General features: G+C 36.1%; 1 protein-coding gene across 5 annotated transcripts in view; it reads left to right on the top strand.

Annotated features, from left to right (window-relative positions):
• The first annotated feature begins 4,043 nt into the window (after positions 1–4,043).
• Positions 4,044–19,193, top strand: part of LOC123306637 — a 64,015-nt gene continuing 48,865 nt past the window's right edge. For all 5 annotated transcript variants that reach the window (XM_044888735.1, XM_044888734.1, XR_006536932.1 and 2 more), the window contains exon 1: positions 4,044–4,147. The gene's annotated coding sequence lies outside the window, so the exon portion shown is untranslated. The remainder of the gene's footprint in view (positions 4,148–19,193) is intronic.

The following is a 19,193-nucleotide window of genomic DNA, read 5'->3' as shown; positions in this document are numbered from 1 at the left end:
AAGTTCATTGGATCTAGTTTTTTACTGTGCAGCGCCAACAACAGCGAAAACCATAGGAGCAAAAATTCGCTGAACGAACAACGATGGTCCAAAATTACACAAATGACACACGCGAAAGTCATCAAGACCATTCCTATTGTCATTTCATCTACAGGCCTGATACCGAAGAAACTACTAGAGAACTTGAGGAAACTTCAGTTGGACGAAAATATCTATAGAGTCATGCAGAAGGCGTTACTGCTGAGAACGGCGAGAACTATACGCGAGTACATGGGGAATGCAGAGGAACACCGTCTGCTTCGACAGGAAGTGCGGGTGGATCAGGAGTGCAACCGACAGCAGGAAGCCGAGGAGCGGCCCGAACCCAACCACCACAACGAGCCCGAAAATCTGGAAAGGGCTCCAACAGAGCTCAATCCTTTTGATATCTGGAATAAGTGAATTTTCCTCTGGAGAGGAGTGTGAAACCCGCAAGGCTAAAGTCATAATAATAGCTTTATTGTCCAATAGTTCAACCCATTCACAGGACAATGCGAATATAAAATAAAAAAATATCAAAAGATAGCATAAAAATAAAAACGAAATAAACAGAAATTTTATATAAAATCTATGAAAAATAATAAATTACTGACTTGATCAAATTTCCCCTTGATGAGGAGAATATATCTTGGCCAACACAAAATGAATTGAAGTTCTCACACATTTTTGTGATAGGTGCCTTTTGCAGAATGTTCGTTCGAGCTCTTCCTGGCTTGAAAACCAGGACAGTTCTTGAGTTGAAACATGGAACGCTAAAGTTGACATTCAACAATATTTCTGAACAATCAATATTATTATGGACCACACTAAAAGGGAATGATAAAGAAGCAATTACCCTTCTCATTTCTAAACTCAAATATCCAGTTCGCTCACACAAGATTGCACCGTCACATCCTTAGGGTGGATACACTCCATCAGTCTTACACAAAAGGAACTTCATGAATCTTCTTTGAACGCCCTCAATTTTTTTCTTTTGGCACTCCTATAGGACTCCACACCACACTTGCATAATCTAACTTCGAACAAATAACTGCATTATACAAGATTTTAGACAGTTCATCGCAGATATCGATTGAAATTTATTCAGGGAGGATTCTGCATTTCCTGAAACTTTTTAGGGTTTTCACTCCCAATCATGAACCCGAACACCATAGCAGCATCCAAAACTATCTGTGAATTGTGCTCAACAAATGACAGCTCCGTATCAAACTAAACGCCCAAACCCCTTAGAACAGTGTACCTTTAAAGTCTTTTACCGTTACATTCATCATCGTAGGAATATATTTCAGTTCTTCTGGAGAAAGTCATAATCTTGCATTTGTCAACGTTCAATCTTAATTTGTTTTGCTCACACTAACTCAACACCAACTGGACCTGTAGGTTGACGCAATCGATGAAGTTTCTAATGACAGAAAACAGTTTCAAGTCATCAGCGAAAGAAAGCCTTCTGCAAAGAATCAATTCGAGTAGATCATTAATGATCGGAAGATGGAAAGTAACTGACAGATCTGAATCCATTATAACTGACAAAATGATCACGTTGGGACAGATATGAGTCCAACAGTCTAATTGCTCCCTGGTCCAATCCGTAATTAATCAATTTATGCAAATCGGTCGAAAGCCTTAGCAAAATCAGTATAGATAACGTCAACCTGGCCATTCTTATCCAACACTTCTGAAACCAATTATGTGAAAGTGATAAGATTTGTAACCGTTGATCTCTTACGAACAAAACCATGTTGAAAGCGTGATGTAAAAGACTGCGAAGAAACAAGAATTCGATTATACAACACAATCTCGAAAATCTTAGAAAAATTACTGTAACTAACTACAGTAGAGTAACTGAAACAACTATTGATGAATGAACTTCCTGAACCGATCTACGATTTATGGGCAACAAAGGATGGGTCCATACCCGAACACGCCGAATATCCGAAAAACGTCCATATCTCTACTGATCTGTGAACAATTCAGACCTCCATTTATTAACGTACTCATTGGCTCATTCCAATCGAAGTCGTATTTGATTTTGAGTTATTGTCCTTCTCAAAAGACTTACCTATACGGTCAGCTCTGCAGATAGTAGCACTCAGCTGATGCCTCGTTCACTAATGGCACACCTCGGACATCACAGATCATTCCTTGAAAGAAGATCTCAACAAAATAAATGAATATGATCATAGTAAACTGGTTCAATTCCATGCTTGGACTCAAAGACTCAAACAACAATAAATTTCCCTTGAAAGCCCCTATTTATGAATTCCGACTTAATGATGGAGGCTCAGATCATTAGCCGAAGGAGTTCATGCATCTCGGAGGAGGAACACTTAGCCAACATTGACACTAGATAAAAGCTGGGCAATTTGTTCAAATTAGTATAATAAAACGGCTATTTGTAGCACAAACATAAATAAATTTTATGTCTGCATATGACTTTCAATAGCAAATGTTTTGCGTAGATCTACCGACTACGCTAGAGTTCCATTTCACTCAGGACTCACCTATCTCGGCTGTAGATATACCCAAAAATAGTGCTGCATGACCTTCGTTGGACGATCGATGTTGGTCGACAGCCGTGTGAAAATGAACCACGGAACTTCAATATGCAAACGACTACGCACTTATCGCTAGCAGCCCAGAGGATCTACAGATAATGCTGGACACCTATAAACGTATATACGAATTTTTGGGCCTTAGACTCAATATCGACAAAACCAAAATCCTGGTAAGTCCGCCAGAAAGCCTTCAAACACATATCAGCCTGAAGAATGAAACTCTAGAAGTGGTCGAGCAGTTCAAATACTTGGGAAGCTCCATAAATACTAGGGCTAACCTAGACGCGGAAATTCATAACCATATCAATTCGGCATCACGGGCATTCGGGAAGCTAAAGGTCAGAGTGTTTCAAAATCACGACCTCAATCTGAAGACCAGGGCAGCTGTTTACAAAACAGTCGTCCTCCCAACGCTTCTTTACGGAAGCGAAAGCTGGACGCCCTACAAGCGACATAGTAAACAGCTTGAACAAACGCAACAACGCCATCTAAGACAAATAATGCATATCAGATGGTTCCACAAAGTTTCGAATGCAGAAGTCTTGCAACGCGCGAGTTGTACAACGATTGAGACTCAAGTAACGAGGGCCCAACTCAGATGGAGCGGCCACATTCTGGGGATACAAAACACAAAACTCTCCAAAATAGCTCTGTATGATGAATTCACAGAGGGAGCCCGAAAACCAGGAGGCCACTATAAGCGGTTTAAGGATATATTACATCAATCAGGATACAGCGGCGGCCAGATCTAGTTGGTGACTCTATCCATGCCCGGAGTGTGGAAGTATCTGTAGGTCACGGTTGTTGGGTCTCTTCAGTCACAGGAGGGCATACAGTCGCAACTAGCACTAAGAAATTACAAGTCTGTTCGCACCTTAATTTTTTTTTTTTTTAGATTTATTCCTGGTAACGGGATACAACAATGAATGAAAATGAACCTTAAGAGAGTAGAAAGATTTGGACAGCAGTACGGATAGTCGCGATTGAAATAGTTTTCCTTGCAGATTTACAATATTGTCCCAGATAAAAGTCTTTCATTTCCAGGAACCTTGTAAACTAATAGCAAGTGTTTGGAAGTCATCCTAGATAAGCGATACATTCTCCCAGCACTTTATTGGTTCGAAACATTTCAAAATTGGCATAAACTATTTTACTGTCTAAGTGAAATCCAATCGTTTACTTTCACTACTGCCTCCTGAGATTTCAGGAGCAAGTTCAAGGCTTCACCTCAATATAAGAACACTCTTTCGTTCAATTTATCTTCACATTCAAACATCAATTCGAGCAGAGGTACCTAATTTAATTTGTAGTACCTAATTCAACTTTCACCCTCGGCGTTTGGAGAAAATATGATTAGGTACCAGAGAAATCGAAAGTTGCCTCTATGACAATAACAAGGTACAGTGAAAATGGCTAGCCTATTATAGAATCATATAAATTTTGAAATATGACAAGTCTTGTCATGTTTTACAACGTACTTCTTTCAGCGAATTTGACTTCTTAAATAACTTTTACCGTTTACCTGTGTTACCAGAAATTCAGTAGTACTTTAGGTGAGTCACAATTATTCATATTTTACTCATATCTGAAAAGAACGGACATTGATTTTCATCCATGTAGCATACCATCAGATGCAACCCATATCGAAGTTTTGTCGAATAATCTGTGTTTTATGCCGACTATCTATACAAGAAAACATTGTACCTGATCATGAAACGCCTTATGATATTTAAGAATTTCAACCAGTGTTCATTGCATATATTATTTTCATTCCAAGGAATCATAATATTTCATCGGATATATCTAGTCCACGGTATGGACTAGACAAAGTCCATCGCGCTAAAGATTTTCTTGAAGATGAAATGGTTTTCTCTTGAACTTTTCTACGGATTCTATTCGGATTATTTCCGAGCACGGGAATGAACACCTCCAATATTAATATCTAAATACTCCACTAGACTCACAAAGGAGAATCCTCTGTTGTGAGGCTGACGACGACAATGCGACTTGGGAGGAAAGATATGCACACAAAGAAATATTTTCAAGCGGAAAGACGTTTGTCAGTGGATTGTATTCATCACTAGACTGATAGATTGTTCGCCGAAGGAATTCATTATTCTTCCATCGGGCTACGGGCATCGTAACAGAAAAGGAGTGATATGATTTGTCACTGAGACGGTTTTTCGATGTTGTTTTTCTCTTTCCACTCGAGGCTACTTCTGGAATGTATTCGCAGACTTTAATCAGAAATGTTTCGGTATCTCGGGTTTTCTAATTTTCAATTGGGATGAGTAGGATTAGATGGAAAAATAGGAAGATTGAAGTGTATCTACCAGTAGAACTTGAAGCTATATTCTGTACAGGAAATGGTTTCGCATTACTGCGTCAAATTTGGGTATCCGTACATTTTACCTTGACCACTCGATGATTTAAATGCACTTGTAGACAGTTTTTAAAAAAATGCCAAAATTTAAAGAGTTTAGGTATACGGAAACTAGGGAGGCAGTGAGTATTAGGTTTTTTCTCATGCTCAGAGTTCAGAGATTGATTTTCAGATTGCCTAATTTAGTTGACTTTATCTCCTGGATTACTTTCATAAGTTTTTTTTTTTATTCACAAACTCGACAGTCGCTTGAACTACAATATGTGTGTATGTTGAAATACGACCTGAAAACACTGAAATTCATTAGTGTAGGTACAAGGGGTGTAAATAAGTAAATATGAATGATTGTAAATAATTCAAGGCTTGATTCTCAAGTGTGGGTCCTTCCAACAGTTGCTTAGATTTACCTCCCTAAAATGGCACCTGAAATTTTTTTGAAGAACCATATGACTGACAGAAGTACCTATAATTTCAAGAGGTAAATTGTTCAAACTTTTTTCCTTATTCAAATCATACCCTTAAAATAATAATTTTTGCGGAGAGTGACAGTTCTTGAGACAAAAATAATTTGTCAACAGGTCTGTGGAGTGAACCGTACAGGGGGGGAAATACCATCGTTCTTACATTTAACAGGCTGACATTATAGGGGAACACCACCAAACATTTTTTATTGCCTTCTCTCTTCCGTAAAATTTCTGAAAGTTTAATTTACGTCGGTTTTCTGCTCGGGTTTCTAAGAAAAGAATTAAAACTACTTTTCAGGTGCCATTTTAGGTAGCTGTATCTGAGCCAATGAGCTCAAAAAAAATTATATGAAAGACCCACCCTTTATTTTGATAAGGAGTCACCGCACGAACCTTTTCGCAACTATTCATTTACACCCTGTACCCTATGTTCTACAAGGTGGGCAAAATTCGTTGTGTACTGAGGGGATCTCGAGAACTATAGCGAATAGAAGAAAACGGATGGCACTTTCTCTAGCTCTTTACTCCTAAGTAATCCAAATCTGAAAATAGAACCGGAATATCATTTCTAGATTATGAGTTATGAACAAAAATTGATAAACTGCCTAACTGCCATTTCCAATAATTCTGAAGTAGAAATAGATGCAGTGATTCGACAATCGGTAATTCCGGTAATTTCGGATCAGAGAGTAATGAGTTCAAGAAAAATGAATGCATATTCAACTGTCACTATGGTAACGTCTACCTACTTATTATCTTATTATTCAATAGTGAAACAGAAAACAGAAAAAAGTTCAAATTTTTATCTCGTGAAATTTTTTGGTGAATAGTTACATATGATACATTTTTGAAATCAGCAAAAAATTTGCAGTGAGATGAAGAACTTTCATTTGAAAAATCAGGATCTTGAAAATGGCTGGATCGAAAATTTCAATAAAATCATGTTCGAATTACAAAAAAGCGCCTGTAAAATGTCCTAATGATTTTCGAGTACGAGTTATAAATTTTTGCTCATACCTTGAAATGTAGAAATGAAAGTCAGATTCTGATTTCAGATTTGTCAGGAAAAAAGAGCTCAAGATTGTGTCATCCGTTTTCTCCTAGCTCTTATAGTTTTCGAGAACCCTTCAGTAGATACACAACGAATTTTGCGCACCCTGTACATATACATACAGTTGGACATAATGAATAGAAATTAGGAAAATGTTTTGGAATTTATGGAACATTTCAGTAGTAGTTTTCGCATTCATTATTTACATAAACATAATACATATATTCATTAGAAATAACGGGTCCGTGAAGTTAGCGAAAAGTTGAAAGCACTAATTCTGAAACTATGTCAAATATTTAGTGCCTAATTAGTGCCTATTAGTGCCGTATAAATCTTTGACAGCACCATTGTAGTTTTTGAGAAATTGATAATTAAAGTTCTTGGTGCTGACTTCACGCACAGCACCAACATTTTCAAATTACCATGAAATTAGTATACGAATATTTAGTGCTTAATTAGTGCCTATTAGTGCTTTTGGAACCAATGGAAAAAATTGAATGGTTTTCATAATATCACAAATTATTTCTTTTGGTGCTGACTTCACGCTCAGTACCAACATTTTCAAATTACCATGAAATTAGTATACGAATATTTAGTGCTTAGTAAGTGACTATTAGTGCTTTTGGAACCAATGGAAAAATTTTTATGGTTTTCATAATATCACAGATTATTTCCTTTGGTGCTGACTTCACGCTGAGCACCAACATATTGGAATTTCGTGAAAATTGAGAAAAAGAACCTCACTTTATATGAACATTATCTAAATAATTCAGAAAATAGTTCGGTGCCCACTTAAATCAATAGTACTATTATTCTTCGATATCAAGATTGGCCACCTAAGTCGCATATGTGTGAGCCGCTTTAGCTGATAATGGAATGACGCAATGACGACGAATCTATTGCAGGGAATGACTCGCATACCTGTCCATAGATGGCTACACGGTATCAAAACAGATAATTTCGTGTAACTCAAAAACTACAATGGTGCTGTCAAAGATTTATACGGCACTAATTGGCACTAATGAGGCACTAAATATTTGACATAGTTTCAGAATTAGTGCTTCCAACTTTTCGCTAACTTCACACTTGCTCAAAAAGCATCAGGCAATTACTGTAAAACTAATAAGGCATTTATTATTGCAACAAAAATTTTCACGAAATTCCAATATGTTGGTGTTGAGCGTGAAGTCAGCACCAAAGGAAATAATCTGTGATATTATGAAAACCATTCAATTTTTTCCATTGGTTCCAAAAGCACTAATAGGCACTAATTGAGCACTAAATATTCGTATACTAATTTCACGGTAATTTGAAAATGTTGGTGCTGAGGGTGAAGTCAGCACCAAGAACTTGAATTATCAATTTCTCAAAAACTACAATGGTGCTGTCAAAGATTTATACGGCAATAATAGGCACCAATTAGGCACTAAATATTTGACATAGTTTCAGAATTAGTGCTTTCAAGTTTTCGCTAACTTCACGGACCCAGAAATAACACACATGGGAAAGTATCACGAAAGTAATGAACGAAGATAGACTATAGAACAACTTAAAAAGTCAAGTACTGATTGGTTTTAATAATATCAAATATAAGCAAAAATGCCTAAAAAAAATTTTCAGCTCTCCGACGACATTTTTCCCATGGCGTCTTTTATTCTTCTGATGTGTGTTATTTAATATTTTTTCTTCATCCTTATTTACCAGTATTGAAATGTAGATTAGGAGACATTAATTTCTATCTTTTGATCCATATTTCAACCATTCCGATACGAATTCTTTTCTTGAAATGTTGAGCGCGAAACCTGAAATCCATTCTAATTTAGTAAATATTTCTCATATCGCAAAAAATACTATATGAATACGAAAAATATATGGTTTGAACGAAATAATGATGAAGGAATTAGGTTGGCACTCCTTGACCCTCTACAAGTAATTCCCTAATGAAGTATGAAAATGTTCTTTCTAATGATATGATTTATTGAAGGTGAAAATATATCCATGCAGCACCCCGAGTAGTGAAATATTAATACTCACTTGTCTCTGTGATGTCCATTTTACATTTTTGTTGGCCAAAAAACCTCAAAATTTCCGGACTTATTATCGATTTTTCATATTTTTTAGATAACTCAGAATCTGGTAGACGACAGGACTTCGTGCTCAAATCAAATCTGAATAAACGTTCTGCAAATTTCTCATGGCTTCCTTCGTGGGATGATTATTAGTTTCAATATTGTAGCCAAAACATGAGTAAACGGAAATTTTCGAAAAAATAGCCAATTTTTGAAATCCAATTTCTCAAACAAAACTTTAATTTTAGCAACTTTCTTGAACGTCAAAAAAGGTAGGAATGATCTTTCGTGAAAAAATCAACTTAACACGACGAATAACCTGAAAACAGTCCAGAAATAAATAAAAATACTGCTCAAACATGTCCTAACAATATACCAAAAATTCAGCTTCCTGCAATTTTTTCGAGCCCTCAAATATCTGGCCAGGCTTAATATAAAAAATTCTCAAATAGAACACCCTATAGTTCAGACAGGAAACACATTCCATCTAGGTGATTTGTATTAAACTAATTCAATAATAATAATTCAGCCTACTTTGTATCACTTTTATTGTTTATTTATTTCTATGAATTGTATTTTTTTTCTTATACTCCTTGTTCTATAGTTGGGTGTGACTTGTTGAACATTGTAAATTAAAATAAATTAAATTAAATTGAATCAAATTAAATTAGTGGTGATGCACCCTGTATATGCCAATGAGTCGTTTATCTACAGTGGAAAATTCCAACCGTTTAGTTTTATAGTCTAGTAACTTTATACATCACAGCATGCGTCAAATCCGGTAGTTCTGATTTTTGGAGACTTGTTTATGATGTTGGCCTAATGAATAATCCAAGTTTGTGACCTCGAACTTCGTCAAAAAGCGAAAAAATCGTGTTTTTTTTAAACATTTTCAAAGTAGATTAAATTTGCTACAATACGATGCCAGAATTGTCTCAGTAGATTCAATACTTTCCGAGATGAAGCCTTTCAAAGTTCATCATCTTTTTGGAATTTCGCAATTTTTTGCAATTCTGTCGTTTTGTATGAATTTTGATCCTGATTATATCTACTACCGAAGCCCTGTACTTTTATGATGGGATGTTGAAGAAGAAAATGAGAAGTGTGAACCATGATGTTTAAGCTGAACTACGAATAAAGAAGTAAAAAAGATAATTACAACGAAAGTTGATAAGTTTATTCGTTACGCAATAGAGTTATATTAAAAATATAGAAAAAATTGATTAATTTAGCCCTCTTGGAAGGTCCCGGTTGAGGTTCGTCCGTATCTAGATGGACGTATGATGGCATATCCCCATCAGGGGATGGTGATGAGTGATCGACTTCTTGTGTCCATAAGTCATCCTCCATTTCGACATCGGACATATCGTCGTCTTCTGAGATATATGCTACTGCAACATCAGGTATATTGTCACAAGAGGCTCCGCTGCAGTGCCTGCAGACTGAAGCCGCATGCTTTCCCACAACCCTTCGTGCAACTACAAGAAATCATTTGCAAGATATGTTGTGGGGCTGCATCTCTGGTCATCATTCTATGGTTGAGACCTTGTGACGATCTCTTCCAGAAATGATTAAATCTCTTCCATGGCCAACTCAACAGAGAGATACTGACGATTTTCACTGGACCTTCCTGTGTTCTCATATATACGCTCTTTTATTTCAAGAGCCCATTCATCACAACGTTTTTCAGCTGCTTTCAAGATTGTTACACTGAGAGACAACTCTTCCGCAGTTATGACCTTATTCCGTTTTTCTGCCTTCTTCTTCCTTTCTGCCACAAGGAACTCTTCAGTTTCTTTGCCTCCACATAGACAACAGTGTGCTCTGCTCTGCTCTGAAATTGAACTACTCAGAGAAAGATCTCGTGGGTCTTGATGGCGTAATATTTGATTTTCCACTACTAACAGCTGCTTCAATCAACGGATTGTTGTATTTCATCTGACAAGCACTGTGCACATATATCTCATTCACACCCTTCAAGAAACGCTTATTAATTTTAAATGTTCTTAAGGAAACACTCAACTCAGAAAGGTTTTTACACCTCTTTCCTTCACTAGGCGCACTTCACCTGCATTTAAAGTCTCCTTACATATAAAACACAAACCTACGCTGAGACTGGGAAACTCTGGGATTAGACACAAACGGCACTCACCAGATAGGAGCAGGCCAAATGATATATTGACAGACCAGTAAAACGTATATAAAATTTCTTCTTTTTAAATCCTCAAGTGAGTCGAGTGTACCAATAATTTAATAATCTTACAGCGATACCGCTTAAGTGTAAGTGGATCCTAGCAAAGGGGGACTTTTATGTAAGCGGTGCAAACGGGCCTTAATCTCAAAAACTATTGGGTGTGCAGAGACAGTTTCTGTATCATATTCTAGAAAATTTAGTCTACTTCAAAAACGTCCTCAAGAATTTTTTTCGAAAACTAGTCCTTCAGGGTGATAATTGCCAAAATTTTAAAGAATTTTTTCGTGGTTTCTTCGATTTTTGACAAAGTTGCGTTCGACTCTTAAGGTCACAAACTTGGATTATTCATAAGGCCAACATTGGCCTTATGGGCTAGATTGTATCTTTAATCTAGTAACATGTCTATCTGGGTGTGAATTTGACGAAATTTACAGGGAAGATGATATTGGCCAATGTTTTGAAATGTTCAAAAGTAATGATCCCATGTACATTGAGTTGGATGGTACAGTGTTCTCTGAACCTACAGAAGTTTCTAAGCTGTTTGCTGGATATTTTTCCACCACAGCGAGAGAAAGACTGTACACTTGCTATGGTAATAATCTATCACTTTCTTGTACTGTCTTACCATCCCTAAACACCAATTTCTTTTTTTATCCCGTGTCTCCTTGGGAAATTGAAGAAACCGTGAAAATATTGAGAAATAAAAAAAAACGTAGGATCTGACCGCATTTCAGTTAGGATCCGAAAAGAGATTTCTCCAGCAATTAGCCATCACTTAGCAAATATGATAAACATATCCGTAACATCAGGAAAGTTTCCAAAGCTTCTCAAAGAATCTATTGTTGTCCCCATTTACAAGAAAGGAATTATCCACGATATAACAAACTATCGTCCAATATCAATTTTAAGTGTCTATTCAAAAGTATTTAAAAGAGTGGTCTATGCGAATATGGTTGATTATCTCAGTAGGTTCAAAATCTTAAACTCAGCTCAGCATGGGTTCAGAAACTCTCATTCCACACAAACAGCTGCACTTAGCTTCGTTGAAATTGTATAAAAATGTTTAGACAAAAATATGCAGGTAGCTGGGATATTTTTTGACCTTTCCTGTGCTTTTGATACTCTCAACTTCAAGTTCATTGTTGATAAGTGTTATAGCATGGGGTTTAGAGGAATATTCTTGGACTGGTTGCAAGACTTTTTAAATGGAAGAACCTTGTCTGTCAGAGTTGGAGGATGTTATTCGGAGAAAAATAGTATAGAAATGGTGGTGCCTCAGGGTTCCGTGTTGGGGCTGCTACTCTTTCATAAATGATTTGCCTAGTCATTTAACATGTCTTCTGTTGGTGTTGTTTGCTGATGACACATCGGTGGTGGTTTCGGCTCGTGGTCGTGATGAGCTCCAAAAAGCTTGTGAAGTATTGATGGCAGAGTTTTTCAAATGGTGCCCCACAAACAACTTAAATGTCGAGAAAACCGTTTGTTTACATTTCGGCCTAAATAGCCTCGAGATGGAACCTATTAAACTGAACTTTTTGGTAATGTGATAGTTTCAGCTGATTGCACCAAATTTCTTGGCGTGCATATCGACAGAAATCTTGGTTGGTTATCTAATGTTGACAATATATGCAAGAAAATCAACTCATCCTTCTTTGCTTCAAATAGGCTCACAACCATTCTGCCTTCTGCCTCGTAGTTCACTCATTGATGTATATTATAGTCTGGTCTATAGTCATCTTATATATAATATCTTGCTCTGGGGAAACAGCACTTCTGTTTCCAGAGTGTTCGTCGCTCAAAAGAGAATTATAAGGTTGATTTTCAACTTAACACCAGGTTCCTCATGCAGAACAGTATTTGTAGCAAACAAAATGTTACCACTGCCATCTATCTATATTTTGAAATGCCTCATTTATGCTGAAGAAAATGTGGCAAATTGGAAATCTGTTTCAAGTTGTCACGAGTATGAAACAAGAAACTCTGATATTCTTCTTATTCCAAAACACAGAACACATAAATTCGAATGTTCTCCAATGTATCAAAGCATTAGATTATATAACCATTTGCCATCATCTATAAAATCCTTGAATGTGGTTCAGTTCAAGAAGGAGGTTAAGATTATTCTAACGTCGAAATGTTTCTATTCAGTCAATGAGTATTTTTCCGAATTCCTGATCTGAATAACCAGTATAATGAAACTAATGAATATTTAATTGCCATGTAATTTTTTTATCTGACATGTCCCATACACTATCTATATGTATTGTGTCTTACAGGATCAATAAAGTATGTTATGTTATAAACAAGTATGCAAAAAATCAGAACTACCAGATTCGACGCATACTACCCCATAGTTTCAGGCGACAAAGTTACAGGACTATTATGATACCCTCTAAAATTTAATCTCCCTGTTCATAATTCTTCCAACTTCAAATGTTTGCTTTCCATTACAACAATAGCCATAAGCGAAAAGAGACGGAGAAGAAATAATGCACGGAGTAACCTGCGATGAGGAACGTTCATCGCCAAATTTAGATTTTCAATTTTCCTCCTGATCCACTTTTTCGCCATCATTATTCGCATCCACGACTCCGACAAAAAATGATTCTCTTCGCGAATGCAGTTCCGTACCACTTTCCTTTGAATACACATCGCAATTCAGTCGTAATTATTTTCAGTATTTTGAGCGTTTTCGGAGAGGTGGAGGGGGGGGAGTACGATGACGTTCGAATTTCCTCCGTTGGCCGTCTTTTTAATTTCGTAGCTTTCTGATGCAGCGCTCTTCGAATTCACTCTCCGCCTTTGTCATGCATATCGCACTCGCTGTTATTGTTCTTCATTAATTGTTTTTTACTATGCAGAGAGGGCCTGAGGTCCGTGTGTTCGTGAGTTATGGCTCCGTTCTCCTCTTAGCGCCGCTGCTGTTGTTGCCGTAACGGTCGCAGTGAGCCGTGTGGAGGGACGACGGAAAAAGGGCCATATGGCCGGGCCACGAGAGGAGATATTTTAATGAGTAGCTTGGGTTTTTAATTTGCGAATTATTACTTCCAGCTCTCATCCATCCTGCACTCTCCGAACCACTCACTACCGGCGAAATTTCATTTCATCTGTCGGCAAGTGATTTTCCTGATGAATTCCTGCTCAACCCCTTGTCCAACAATTTGAGTTTCGGTAATTGCCAAAATGAGCACAATATCGACTTTTCGTCATAACCGTTAATTTGACAGTTTTGATCATCGTGAATGTCACACATCAATTGTGATTGAAAGTATAATAATTATGGTTTACTTATAATGGCAAATAAATATAAATGAAAAACACGCGTTCAATGCGCTACTTTTTCATCGAATACTTTCCTGAATAGTCTCATACAGAGTGTCCCAATAAAAAAAAGCCACCACCGATATATCTCATATTCTAATGATTTGCAAAATTTTATATGATATGTGCCAAAGATTATAGAGTAGAAAGATAGGAAACGCCCTCATATCGCTAGTACTTAAAACCGACTACATTTTGGCCAGTGAAAACACGCGAGACAATGAGATGGCGCTAAAAACGCACTGTCAGTACAGAAAAACTTTTAATAATAACAGTTTCCTGTTTTTTAATTGAAGGGCGCGAAATTCGAATACTATTAAGGAATAGTATTCGAATTTCGCGCCCTTTAATTTAATCCAAGGGGATCTCTTTTTCTATCAGAAAACGAACATCCTGAGCGACAAAACACAAGTATGGTTATGTTTTGTGATCAGGATGTTAGTTTTTATTTTAACATTGTTTGGAATCAATGATATCAACGAAAAACGCTGTTGGATGTGCTATATGTTCAATTGCAATTCATAAAAAATTTACAAAAATTGAAATTGTGGGCCATAAATGAAGATTTGACTAGGACACTAAAGTATATGGTGATCTGCTATACGTTGGAAGTGTTATTTCTGTACAATAGGTTGTTCTGAATTAATGAACTTAGTTGAATTTGTAAAATATACATATATCAGAAATTAATATGAACCAATATTCAATATACCATCATAGCATACATACTCCAGTTACTTACATAATATGTAGGTATTATTTATAGAATTTTTTATGATTTCCTTATGATGTGGTCTCTTTGTGACACAATAAACAGATTGATTAATGAATGAACAAAACACTCACAGCAGGTTTCATAAAACTTTGACTTTCTAAACAACAATTTGACAGTCACTCGGTTCCCAAATGGAAATCAATGAAACCTCTGCATTTCTGAATATATTCAGTGGCGGATTTACATATTTGCCGCCAGTAGGCTATTCAAATTTTGCCGCCCTTACCATAATTATTTAGTTCAAAATATTAATGACAATTTTTGTGTCAGTGAAAATGTAACTTTGGGATTTGCACACGTTGGTCCTAATAACAACTCATAATTATTGTGACCTAGGGAATCGATGTGTCCCAGTTTCCAGATCATATTTACAACGCAACGATTATGTTGAGATTTCACAAGAAATAGAACGTTTATGTCTGAATGAAATAAAGTTTAGTCATAGACTTCTAATAAGGTAAAGTAATGGATATATTATTTGATATTAGTCACACAGTTATATACATTCAGTAAACTTGGTTCATTTTTGTTGGGCACACAGTTCAAAATAGAATAGATAAATTCTATATCAAACGAAAAGAAGAAATTTATTATCATTAAGTATGGCATAGCATATATACATGGTTACATGGTCCATAGGAATAGTTGCAAAAAAATTAAGGGGGTGATTCTTCGTCAGAAAATTAATATGCAATTTTCTTTTCTGAGTCCTCCTGCTTAGTTACAGCCCGAAAAGCAGTTTTCAATTTTTTTCTTGCGAATCGAAAAACTGACAAGAACGAAATCAAGCAGATATTTTATTCGAGGTAGAAAATCTCGGTGCTGTTCCTCTATGATTGAAAGTGCTAGAAAAAGCTACCCCTAAACATTGTCCCGCAAGAAACTTTTTTCCATATCCGTATTTCAAAATAAAAGATTGATTTTGGATAGCTTGATCCATTCCTAATAAATGAGGTCTATTGTAGTTTCTTGGAAAAATTCACGGAAAAAGAAGACCGTAAACAAAGTGCATATCGAATATTTCTGCGTTTGTGCACACAATCATCTTGATGAGTATATATGACAAAAATCACAAGATGATTTTTTGAGAATGGATTAAGTTATCCAAAATTAATTTTTTATTATAAGATATGAATATCGAAAAAGTTTCTTGCGAAGCAAGGAGCAGGGATGGATTTTTCTACCCCTTTCTATCATAGACGAACAGAACCAAAATTTTTTTGATGCCTTCCCGCCCGTATAAAATATCTGCTTGATTATATATATATATATACAGGAAAGTTCATTGATTTTCAATAAAAAAAAAACAAAAACTGCTTTTCGGACGCCATCTTCAGGGGGCTGTAACTAAGCAGGGACACAAAAAAGAAAAGACCTTCCCTACCATTCATATTATTATATGTATTATATCGCCACAATCTAACTGACGATGACAATAAAATAGGAACGTAAGTCATAAAAGTCTCACCTCGGGTTTCATAAAGCTTGATCAGGGAATCAACGTTTGATTGATCAACAGAAGAGGTCAATTTGTTTTCAATCGTCATTATCATTCATAATATCATTCTCGTATCAAATTATGTTCATACGTCCATTAAATTATTCTCAATTGCTACTTGTTCAATATATTCAGCAATGAAAAAGTTTCAGTGATTTCGTTTTAGAAATCAAGCGTTGATCGCACAATCTATTATAAGTTTTATGAAACCCGCTGTTAAAATATCTTTCTGCGATGTCGTCATACGAAAATTTGTTTAGTTATGACTTTATACACGAAAGAGCCAAAGCGTTCAGCTTTTCTTGGCTCAATGTGGTTCTTAGGTACCTAACTTTTCACCTTTTTCAAGCAAAAAAAGCTTCTCTCACCCGAACAATAAGTCGATGGTGTATACAGGGTGGGCAAAATTCTTTATCTACTGAGGGAAACTCGAGAACTATGGCAGCTGAAAGAAAACGGATGACACATTTTCGAGCTCAGAAAAACAAAGAATGGTGAAAACCGATTTTGAGTTATTAGCAAAAATGAAATTTTGACGATTTCGAAAAGTTCTCATAACTTTTTTGTCTTAAAAAAAAAAGTTATAGATCTGAAACTTGAACCTTCTACAGACCCTTTTTTAGGTAGAATCCACTGACGAGCACCAAATATTTTTTCATTTCGAAACATTAGGCGAACTTTCGTTTTTTTAAATTGAATTTGTAATTTTTGAATTGGAAAAGAAGATTCTGTCAATAGAATCTACGTATAAAAGTGACTAAGGAAGTATGTTTCAGATATGTAACTTCAAACACAAAAAAGCTATGAGAACTTCTCGAATTCGTCAAAACCCCAATTTTTGATTATAACTAAAAATCTAGAAATGATAGGCCGGTTCTCTTTTCAGAATTGGATTGGTCATGAAAAAAGAACTAGATAATGTGTCATCCGTTTTCTTCTTGCTCTGATAGTTCTCGAGATCCCCTCAGCAGACAACGAATTTTGCTCACCTTGTAAATTGAGGCAATAGAGCCATAGATACGAACTTCTGGACAAACATTTCTTGAATTGTGTTTTCGTAGGAACCGAAGAAACACATCCCAACGATTCAGAATCTGGTTACACCAAAATTTTTCAACCTCACGAAAGTTCAGTATAGAGTCCAAAGCGGCCGAAATAAGAGTGGAACAGAAAAATAGTAATGATGCACTACTTGATGGTCAGTTTTTTTTTATAAATAGGGAAAATCAGATGTAGATAGATATTAAAATATCTATGAAATACAAGTATTTCAGTTTCTATAATTAGTGCAAGCAAAATTGTCCCAAAATTCGCCGCCCCCTGAAATCTGCCGCCCTAGGCTGCAGCCTACTTAGCCTCTATGGTAAATCCGCCACTGAATATATTGAAAGATTAGCAATTGAGAATCATTGAATGGACCTATAAAGATCATAATTTTCCCTTAATATAGGAAGTTCATAAGGGATGCTTTCTGCATGCAACAATTTACGTGGATGAACAGTTCTCAATTGACCTGTAGTAAAATGTTCACTGCACATGGTGTAGTTAGTACTGTTTGCTGAAGTAATTGTCTTCAAGCCCTGAGAATTTTATCCACTTCGAAGCACTGAAAATTAGAATCAATGAATGACCGATTCACATGTTACGACTTTTAATACTTACGCTTCCATTTTCGTTAGTTGAGTGAAAAACTTAATCTCGTAAAATACATTTTATATTATTTGATCCACCGTTCTTCACCATTCAATAATTTTCGAACAATATTTTGTTGTTTTCACCAAGAAATACGACAAAAAATTCAAAAATCAGCAACTAGAACGAGCTAGATAAACAAAAAGCGGTACGGGAATCAAAACATTCAAAACCTGTTCAAAATTGACGTCTGAAATCTTAAAAAATTTCATATGTTTCTGCAAAGGGCACTCAAATTAATATTTCAACCAGTCCTTGCGTCTTAAAAACACGCTTGACACACAGATGGCGCTCAAATCGCTTTAGTCGCCTCGTTTCCCATCTTTCTACTCTATAATCTTTGATATGTGCATTACATTTTGCATCACTCAAAAGTTTTAAAAACCCACTACTACGGGCGCTACAACGCCATTTTGAGCATGAAACATGGGTCGATTACACTTCTTTTTAAGGGTCTCAAAAAAAAAAAAATTCAAAAATCTTTATTTCCCACAAGACAATAATCACATTGTGTGAGGAACGTCTTTGAATTTTCTTCACAGAAGTGTTCCACCCGAATTCCTCAGCTCAGTAGTTTGGCATGCATTTTCTCTTCTGATCGTCCCACTTCATTGTCCACAGAATACCACTAAATCATTCGAATTTAATTGAGCCCCATTCGCAACCATACAAGATCGAAAATTCCGATTCGGAAATTAGGTACATTTTGTAAGATCTCTGGTGTCGAACACAGTTTCCACTTCAAATTTTTGCATTGGAATTTTGTTAACTAACAATAACTTTTCATCTTGAGTTGAAGACTGAATTCCATGATTTTCACTGACATGAGTTAGCGGCTTCAAGAATATTTTAGCTCTATAGATAATGTCGGACAATATCATAATCCAAATTTTCAGATTTCAAATAGGTCCAGTTCTCCAAAAACGTCTAATAGGCCCTCGAACTTGGTACACCCTGTATTAACAATCAATAACCTCTACTTTCGTTAAAGGAAAATGATCAAAGTTTCCAGAATGTTCAAAGCAATTATAGAGCATGTTTTAATCGGAGGCAAATATACATGGTGAGTCCTTGACTCGTACAAATATTTCAACAGTAGATTATTGAGGCCGAAAAAAATATTTTTTCTATACCATTTTTTCCGATTCGGCC

This window comes from Coccinella septempunctata, chromosome 2 (assembly GCF_907165205.1).
Source record: "Coccinella septempunctata chromosome 2, icCocSept1.1, whole genome shotgun sequence".
Taxonomy (NCBI): domain Eukaryota; kingdom Metazoa; phylum Arthropoda; class Insecta; order Coleoptera; family Coccinellidae; genus Coccinella; species Coccinella septempunctata.
The sequence above is the reverse complement of the archived record's forward strand: the minus strand, read 5'-3'. Positions and strand labels throughout refer to the sequence as shown.